Here is a 7840-nt window from a genome sequence, read left to right as displayed (position 1 = left end):
GAGAAACCAACCAAGCTTCTATTTACCTGGGCCCAAAATGTTACTGCATCTTCTACGTGACTTCCAACAACATCGTCAACTAAAATAAAATCACAATGCAAAAAAAAAAAATTAGAACTTGGTATCATTTAATTCTTATACCCCCAAATAATATTTAACGACAGTACCTTTATTGTAATGTGTATCTTCATCCATTTGGACAAGTCCTGAAAAACTAACAATTCGATACCTTGAATTAGGTTTTAATATCTATTAACAATGGAAAAAATCTAAATCACATATGGTTTTTTGTTTTTTGTTTGGTTGGTTTTTTTGGTTTTTCAGAGACAGGGTTTCTCTGTATTGTTTTGGAGCCTGTCCTGGAACTCATTCTGTAGATCAGACTGGCCTCGAACTCACAGATCCGCCTGCTTCTGCCTCCCTAGTGCTGGGACTAAAGGCGTGCATTACCAATGCCCAGCCTTCAGTCTAGTCTTGAACTCTAGATCTTCCTGCCTTTATCTAAAGTGCTGGTATTATAGACATGCTCCATCGTACCTTGCTCTTACAAATCTTAATATAACAGTTGGTGTGAGGAAAAGGAACCGGTCCAGAAGTTTTAATTGAAAACTCCAATGTAGTTTTCTAGTATTTAGTTTACAGACTATCACTTTAGGACACTGTGCATGGAACATCATAGTATAATTAAAGAGCCAACAACAGTGAACATCTTGTTTTTCAGTCTGTAAAAATAGCCTTTGGTTACAACCATTCTAGCTAAAAGTTATGTGACATTAAATGAAACTTGCATTTAATCCCCTACCCTATTAAGAAGTGAGTAGTGTGTAGATACTGACTGTTGGAAAAAGTTCTCCTGGAACTGTAAGGACTCTTGACACTGTCTAGAATAAGGAATAGCCATTTTACAAACTTTCATAGGAGAGAAGAAAAGTTTTGTTTGAAAGTGCATAGCTAACATGAATGACCTAAAGATGGCGGAGGATTAAGCACTTGAGCATGAGCTAGGAGTGAGCTGGTTGTAACTCCATGGCCCTTGGATAAGTGGGTATGCAAACAGACTGCAAATCTGAAGACAGTGGATGCCTATTGTTTTGCTTCCCAAATCGTTGGTGATCAGAAAGCCCTACTTGGTTAAGTACATCAAGTGGGTATCTGCAAACAGGATGAGACAGAAACTCTGGTGTTGGGAATGAAAAGGAGACCAGTGCTTGTCCTCGGTTTTGTATTTGCATATGTTTGAGTGCTCTAGGTTGTTGGAACTTGAAGCATTGGAGGTCATGCTGTGCTAGGGCCCAAAGATGGAGGAGGGTCCATGGTGGAGGAGGAGGAGTGGGGGAGGGCATATGGGCCGGTGCCTGTATTTGCACTTGATAGCTTTTGGTTTAGCTGTTAGTCTGTTTATTCCTCCATTGCTGGCTGAATCCACTTATTCAAGTAAATCTGCTTCACAGACAGCTGAATCCCCAGGGCAGATGGCACTTGGAGAGGGTTTGAATTTGTTGTGTGGTGGTAGTATTATTCAGCAGTGACTTGCTAAATGAAAAAGCTCCCTTTGCCACCTTGAAAAGGAAAGTCTCTCTTTAGTGCTTGGTCTTAGAAAATCTGAAAGCTTGGGAGGGCATGTTCAGTTTCTGTTCAAGGCCATCCTCAGAAGCTGGCTACTATATGCAGAGTCCTTGAATAGGAGGTGCCTGTGTCCTATAAATTTCTTTTCCCCCACTCATTTTCTTCTGTGTCCTTCAACTTGGTTTGAGCCAATATAGTGAAGGATTATTCTCTGTGGTGTTTTACAAAAGTTGTAGGGCTTCTTCTGGAGCTGAGTACAAACAGTAATATTAAGTAGCTTTACTTGTGGAAGTTAAGGGCAGATTTCAATAGCAGTGTGTAATCAATCTGGCCATATACCAGAGTCCTCAGTCTGTGCTTACCGCTGAAGTGTGCAGTACTTCAAGGTACTCAGCTTTGAGGTGCAATGGGATGAGCCTCTTGGCAACAAATTCTAGGTTTATTCATCATGTGTGTGTTCTCTTGACTGATATTATCTCTTCCAGAATCCTTTTTTTGGGGGGGGAGAGGGTCTTGTTACGGGAGTTCTCCTGACCCCACCCCCCCAAATTTTGGGATGATCTACAGGCATGCACTATCAGCCTCTCCTTTCTTTTTTGTTTGTTGTTTTTGTTGTTGTTGTTGTTTTTGAGACAGGGTCTCAAAATTGCCAGGTCTACATAGACAGTACAGCCTACATAGTTTGGAACTCAGAAATGTACCTGGCCAACTCTTGAGTGCTGGGATTAAAGTGTGCACCCTCACTCCCAGCCCTTTAGAGGGGTCAAGATGGTTTCTTGGTGTATCCTTGGCTATCCTGAAACTGGCTTTGTAGACCAGACTGGCCTCAAAACAAATAGAGATCCTCTTGCCTCTGCCTCCCAAATGCTGGGATGAAAGGCAGGTACCACCACCACCTGGCTCCCAGTTATTTTTTTTAAGTGTGTTGTGGATAGAACCCAGAGATTTGTGCATGGTGTGTCTAAGCTGTATTCCCCAGTCCTCTTCCAGAATATTTTCTTGGATTCTTCTGTTCGTAGTTTGGTTTGTCTGTCTTGTTGGGAACTGGGAAGACAAGGTCTCAATATTGCTTAGACTGGACTTGACATTCATTGTGTAGCCCCCTGCAACTTCCCAGGTGCTACAAAGAGCAGTCAGTGCGCTTAACCACTGAGCCATCTCTCTAGTCCCTAGGGGCAGATTTTTAGCTGCTGATCCATTTCTCCAGCTTCAAAATATGTATTAACTAAAGAATTTAATAGTGGCATCTGGTTTATGTCTAGTACCTTTTTGAGCCCTGTTTGTTTCCTTCACTGAGCATGTGGCAGAGGGCAGTGGAGCCTGGCTTGGCTGCCTGGGTACAGGAGGCTACCTTGCATGTGTTCCCCATAAAGCCTGGCTCTGGTCCTAGAGATTGCTCCAGAAGGCAGGCATTCAGGAGTGGCCACAGCTGTGGGGTGTGGGTAGTTGCTAAGCAGCACTGTCTCGTGGGTAAGGACAACATTTGGCCTCAGTCAAGGGGAACAGTTGTTTTTAAGATGCCCATTAAGTCCCAGCCCTGTCTGCCTGAGGACTGACTTGGTTATGACCACCCTTACGCAGGGTTTTTGAGTGGTCATGGGAGGGCCCTGGGTGACACAGTCATAGTGGAGTCCCATCCTACTGTTCCTCAGGTGAACATAGAGCCAGGTTTGGTTTCTGTTCGGATGTCTGTTAAATTGGGGCAGCATGTGAATTCATCTCCTTTGAGGACTGCTGTTCAAACACCATTGCTTTCAGGATGTGGTTTTTATACCTTCAGACCTGGTGTCTCTCCCCCAAGGGCCAAGAAGTCTCAGCTTGCAGTGTTGTTTAATTTAGGGAATGACTGATCAGAAGTCTAACACGTGCAAGGTGTGTGGGCAGATGCAGACTCCTTCTCCTGGGACCAGCCTGGCTACCCCAGCGGACAGGAGACTGAATCCTAGCCGTGTCAGTGGGAAGAGGCTTGCTGACTCCACACCACAGTGGATGGGTGTAGTACTAACTTCTGGGACTTCCCAAGGGTTCTGTGGCCTGTAAAGTTCTGTGGACACTCACCGTCTTAGTACCTGTCTCCCCGCTTCAGAGCTGGTATATTGGCCCCAAGGCAGTTCTGATTGGCCTGGATGAAGAGTTTAGCCTGCAGCAGATGCTTGGATGGAGAAGCAGATGGCAGGCAGGCATAGTGTGGGTGATATGGTGGGAGGCTGGGAGTCCTAAAGGAGGCTGGGGACCAGGAAGACGGCTTCCCAAAGGGACATAAAGGTGAGTGGGGCTCTGCCAGGGGAGGGGCTCACAAGCCTGTGTGTGGATCCAGTGGCTCTCAGGCAGTGGATGGCTCTAGAGATGGCTGAGCGCTGGGCTCCCCGCCTGAGATACTATAGGGATAGCCTACTCCATGCTCTAGACCGGGTAGGTGCTCTTGGCTCCCCACCCAAGACTGAATGGGCACGCCACAACTCCTTTCCATCGGTATTGCATTCAAGCCCTTACCTCTCGGAGTCTTGCTGTACATGGGTGTCCTTTATATAGTCCACACAGTAGACAATGCACGAACTTCCCTGATGTTCAGTTAGGTGCTGCCAGGGCAGAGGCTGGTATTCTCCTCAGCTGTACCTGACTCCTTGGATTGGCCTCAGCTTGCTTGGTTCTGAGGGCGCGTGGGTGGAGGCTGAGGGCAGCTCTCAGGAAAATAAGCACTGAGTGACAGGGGCAGTCCCTTCCGATTCCTCCTCACCTGCCACCCTTCGATCCACTCTGTTACACCCTGAGCTGCTGGGGGAGACGCGGACCAAAGCCGGCTGTGCAATTTGTCCTTTAACCAAAACATCACGATTTGTGGTCCTGAGTCCTGGTTACCAGTCCTTGATTCCACCAAGCCTTGTCCTTGTTTCAGGATTTAAATCTTTCTACTCTTTCTGATTCTAGGTTATAGAGTTAGAAACATCCTTGTTCATTTGGAGCTGATTCTGTTCCAGGGATACGGGTTGTATCTGGGGACATTTTTTTCCTGGGATGGGGATGCAAAATTCCACTTTTCAGAGGCTTGAAACCCCTCTGGTTGGCCTCCCGGGCTTTTGGAGCTCAGTCCCAGGGGAGGGTGTAAGATGCAGGGCCTTTCTGCGTGACTTCTCTTTGAACTTTACCCCCTGCAAAGCTAAGAGTCAAAGGTAATTTATTCAGCTTCCCAGGCTGGAGAGAACTAAAGGCTGCCTTCCCACTAGGTGTGCCCCTGAAAGCTCTCTGGGAAGGTCAGCGACCATACACTGTGCCTTGAGCTGGCTGGGTGAGTCTCTAGTCTCACAGTGTCTGCCTGTCTTTCAGGGGAGACTGACAGGTCACCTGTCCAGAGATGAGGGACTTGTTCCATTCAGTGTCAGCTTTGAACTGGGAAGACAAGAAGAGAGAAAAGAGAAGAAAGGATAAAGAATTACTTTTGGCCAGGCAGTGGTGGTGCACGGCTTTAATCCCAGCACTCTGGAGGCAGAGGCAGGCAGATCTCTGTGAGTTCGAGGCGGCCTGGTCTACATAGTGAGTTCCAGTACAGCCTCCAAAGCCACAGAGAAACCCTGTCTCAAAACACCACACTGGGAGAAGGAGAGGGAGAAGGAGAGGCGGGGGAGGAAGAGGGGGAGAGGGAGAGAGAATTGCTTAGGTCTCTTCTTGTGCCTTTGACAGGAGGATTTCACATCACTCCTTTAGCTTCATATCCTTTTGGAAAGAGACAGCCCTGGTCTTGCTGCCAGGCCCTGCTTAGGGACACCAAGTCAAGTCCCTCGTGTCCTGCTTTCTTGAGTCCCCTCTTTGGATGAGGCCCCTCCCCCATCTTCTTCAATGTTGATGACATGAAACAGGCATCCTCAGGAAGTGAGAACTAAAACCCCCTGTGCCAGGCTTCTGAAAACCTGGTCTCTGCCAACAGTGACACTTTCCAGAACTTTCTAGCGGAGGCAGGTTTCTTGAATTATAGCGCCTCACTGAAGAGCTGGAAAATATAGGAAGACTAAAATGTCTGATGGCCCCCAATAACCGCTCACCCAAGACATCACTGTGGTCCCCTGGAGTCCCCTCTGCTGTTCTCATACCCACACATAGACAGCTGGATCATGTATGTGTATGTTTTTGAATCCTGCCTTTATGTATAAGTGTGGGAACACTATTCAGGTTGTGAGTCTCTCTAAGGATTTTGTTTAGAACTGGGGGGTTTACTTTAGTTGTAACGCCTGGCTTAGCCTGGGGTTCTTTGAAGGGGCTGAATGAACTCTGCAGAATATGGGCTGAAAGTGGCTTTTCCACTCGACCTTAGGGAAACCATCATTTCAGAGGAAAGTACCAGCCGCTGTTCAGAAGAGATGGTTTTGAGGATGTGGAGGGGAGGGGAGTTTCCCCTACACTGGACTGAGTCTGACCGCGAGCATTGTGCTGTCCTGAGTGCCTGTTGGCTTTGGGGTACAGGGTGAGGAAGGCTTGCAGGGCTGCACAGTTTTGTCCTAGGTGCTTTCCAAGGTCCTGATAACCTTCCAGTCAGCAGTTCAGCATATGCGATGAGCTCCAGAGTAGCATCTTTGCTTGGCTGTGGAGGCAGTATGAAGGCTGGGTGGTGTCCACTCAGCATCCGGGCAGACACGGGGCAGACCAAAGAGCTCTTTGTCAGTCGGTGCCACTTTCCCAGGAGCCAGCCTGCATTCACTCAGGAGGGCGTGGCCGAGCCATCCTGTGAAGTCTGAGAATATAAGGCACAGTAGCTAGCAAGGTGGCGTTCTCTTCATCCGGCACACACAGTTTCACTGCTTTGCCTGGAGTCCGCAAGAGTTACCTGAACCACCTCAGGCTAACGGTGACAGGGATCCCGGTGCTGCATGAAGACTCTGAGCTGGTGTCAGCTGCCTTGTGTCGAGGGTGATTATGCTTCCTAGAGAACTGGGTGGGCAGCTTGCTGAACATCTATCCCCGGCTCCATCAAGACGAAGTTGGGGACCATGTGGTGACTACTGTGATGGGGGCCATTTCTAAGGGGGAAAAAATGAAGCCTTCGGTAGCAGTGCCTGTGAGCCCAAGAAATGGTTAGCAGTTAGAAGCAAAGGCTGTTCCTCCAAGGACCTGAGTTTGAGTCAAAGCATCCACATGGCAAGGATCGCAGTCTCTACTGACCAAAACCGACAGCTTTGAGGGTTTCTGTGACTCTGGAGGTGACCTCCACATAGCTTTTCAGGTTTCAGTGTCTCTGATAGTCACCTACACACAGCTCGTAGGTTTCAGTGATGCCAATGGTGTCTTCCATACAGAACTTCAATGCTGTTTCCCACATTGCAAGTTTCCAGTGGTTCCACCAGTGACCTCAAGAAGTGCCAAGAGTAGAAGAAACAAACTCTTCATTGAGCCGCAGCCCCCAAGCAAGTAGTCAAAGTCAGGTGATCTACATTTGGTAGTGAGGGGCGGAATACCAGTGTGGTGGTTTGAAAGGAAATGGCCCCCAAAGGGAGGGAGTGGCACTATTAGGAGGTGTGGCCTTGTTGGAGTGGGTGTGCTGCTGTGGGGGGGCAGGCTTTGGCGTCTCTCTTTCCTCAAGCTTCTCTCAGCTGACTGCCTGCTGCCTTCTGTGTCTGCCTGCACACTGCCACCCTCCCCGCCATGATGATAATGGACTGAATCTGTGAAATGTAAGCCATCACCCCATTAAATGTTTTCTTTGTAAGAGTTGCCATGGCCATGGTGTTTCTTCACAGCAACAGAAACCCCAACTAACACAACCTGACACGTCTAGAGCACCCCTCAACATCTCATACCTGATGGTTTCCACGGTGATTCCTCCAGGGTCCGTGGACTTCCCTCACAGTAGTGGTCAGGCACTCTTCAGAGGTCATGTGATTCTAGCGCTTAACAATGAGCTGGCACTATGGTGATCCCATCTGTGTTGATGAGCACCGGGCAGCGTGGCAGCTGGCAAGGCTCTGTAGAAACGCTACTGGCCTCCTGCCTTAGCTCGAGTTCATGCGGCTTGAATTCATCTTCCTTTCATCCCCAAACACCCCTTCCCCATTCCCCCTCCTTCTACACCATCACCCCAGTTTCCTCATCCCCGCTTTGCCAGCCCCTGTCAGAAGCAAGAAGCCACACAGCTTACCCATCCCTGTCCTCTCCCTGTGGGCGGAGCAGCTCTGCTTCAGCTCCCGTTGCTATGACTCCGTTGCTAGGATCAGGTTGTCTCCATCCCAGGCAGGAAACATGTAGTGAATTATGGATGGCTGGTTCTCTCAGAGGCCTGGTCTGTAAT

General features: G+C 48.4%; 1 long non-coding RNA gene across 1 annotated transcript; it reads right to left on the bottom strand.

Moving 5' to 3' along the window:
- Positions 1-16: 16 nt before the first annotated feature.
- On the bottom strand, positions 17-7592 carry LOC121138692. Its single transcript, XR_005875571.1, has 4 exons — positions 7353-7592; positions 4060-4953; positions 168-214; positions 17-79 (listed from the first exon to the last, which is right to left on the bottom strand). It is a non-coding gene; the product is annotated as an uncharacterized LOC121138692 (long non-coding RNA).
- Positions 7593-7840: the final 248 nt, after the last annotated feature.

This window comes from Mesocricetus auratus, unplaced genomic scaffold (genome assembly GCF_017639785.1).
Source record: "Mesocricetus auratus isolate SY011 unplaced genomic scaffold, BCM_Maur_2.0 contig_9083_pilon_obj, whole genome shotgun sequence".
NCBI classification, from domain to species: Eukaryota; Metazoa; Chordata; class Mammalia; order Rodentia; family Cricetidae; genus Mesocricetus; species Mesocricetus auratus.
This window is presented reverse-complemented; position numbering and strand designations above follow the sequence as displayed.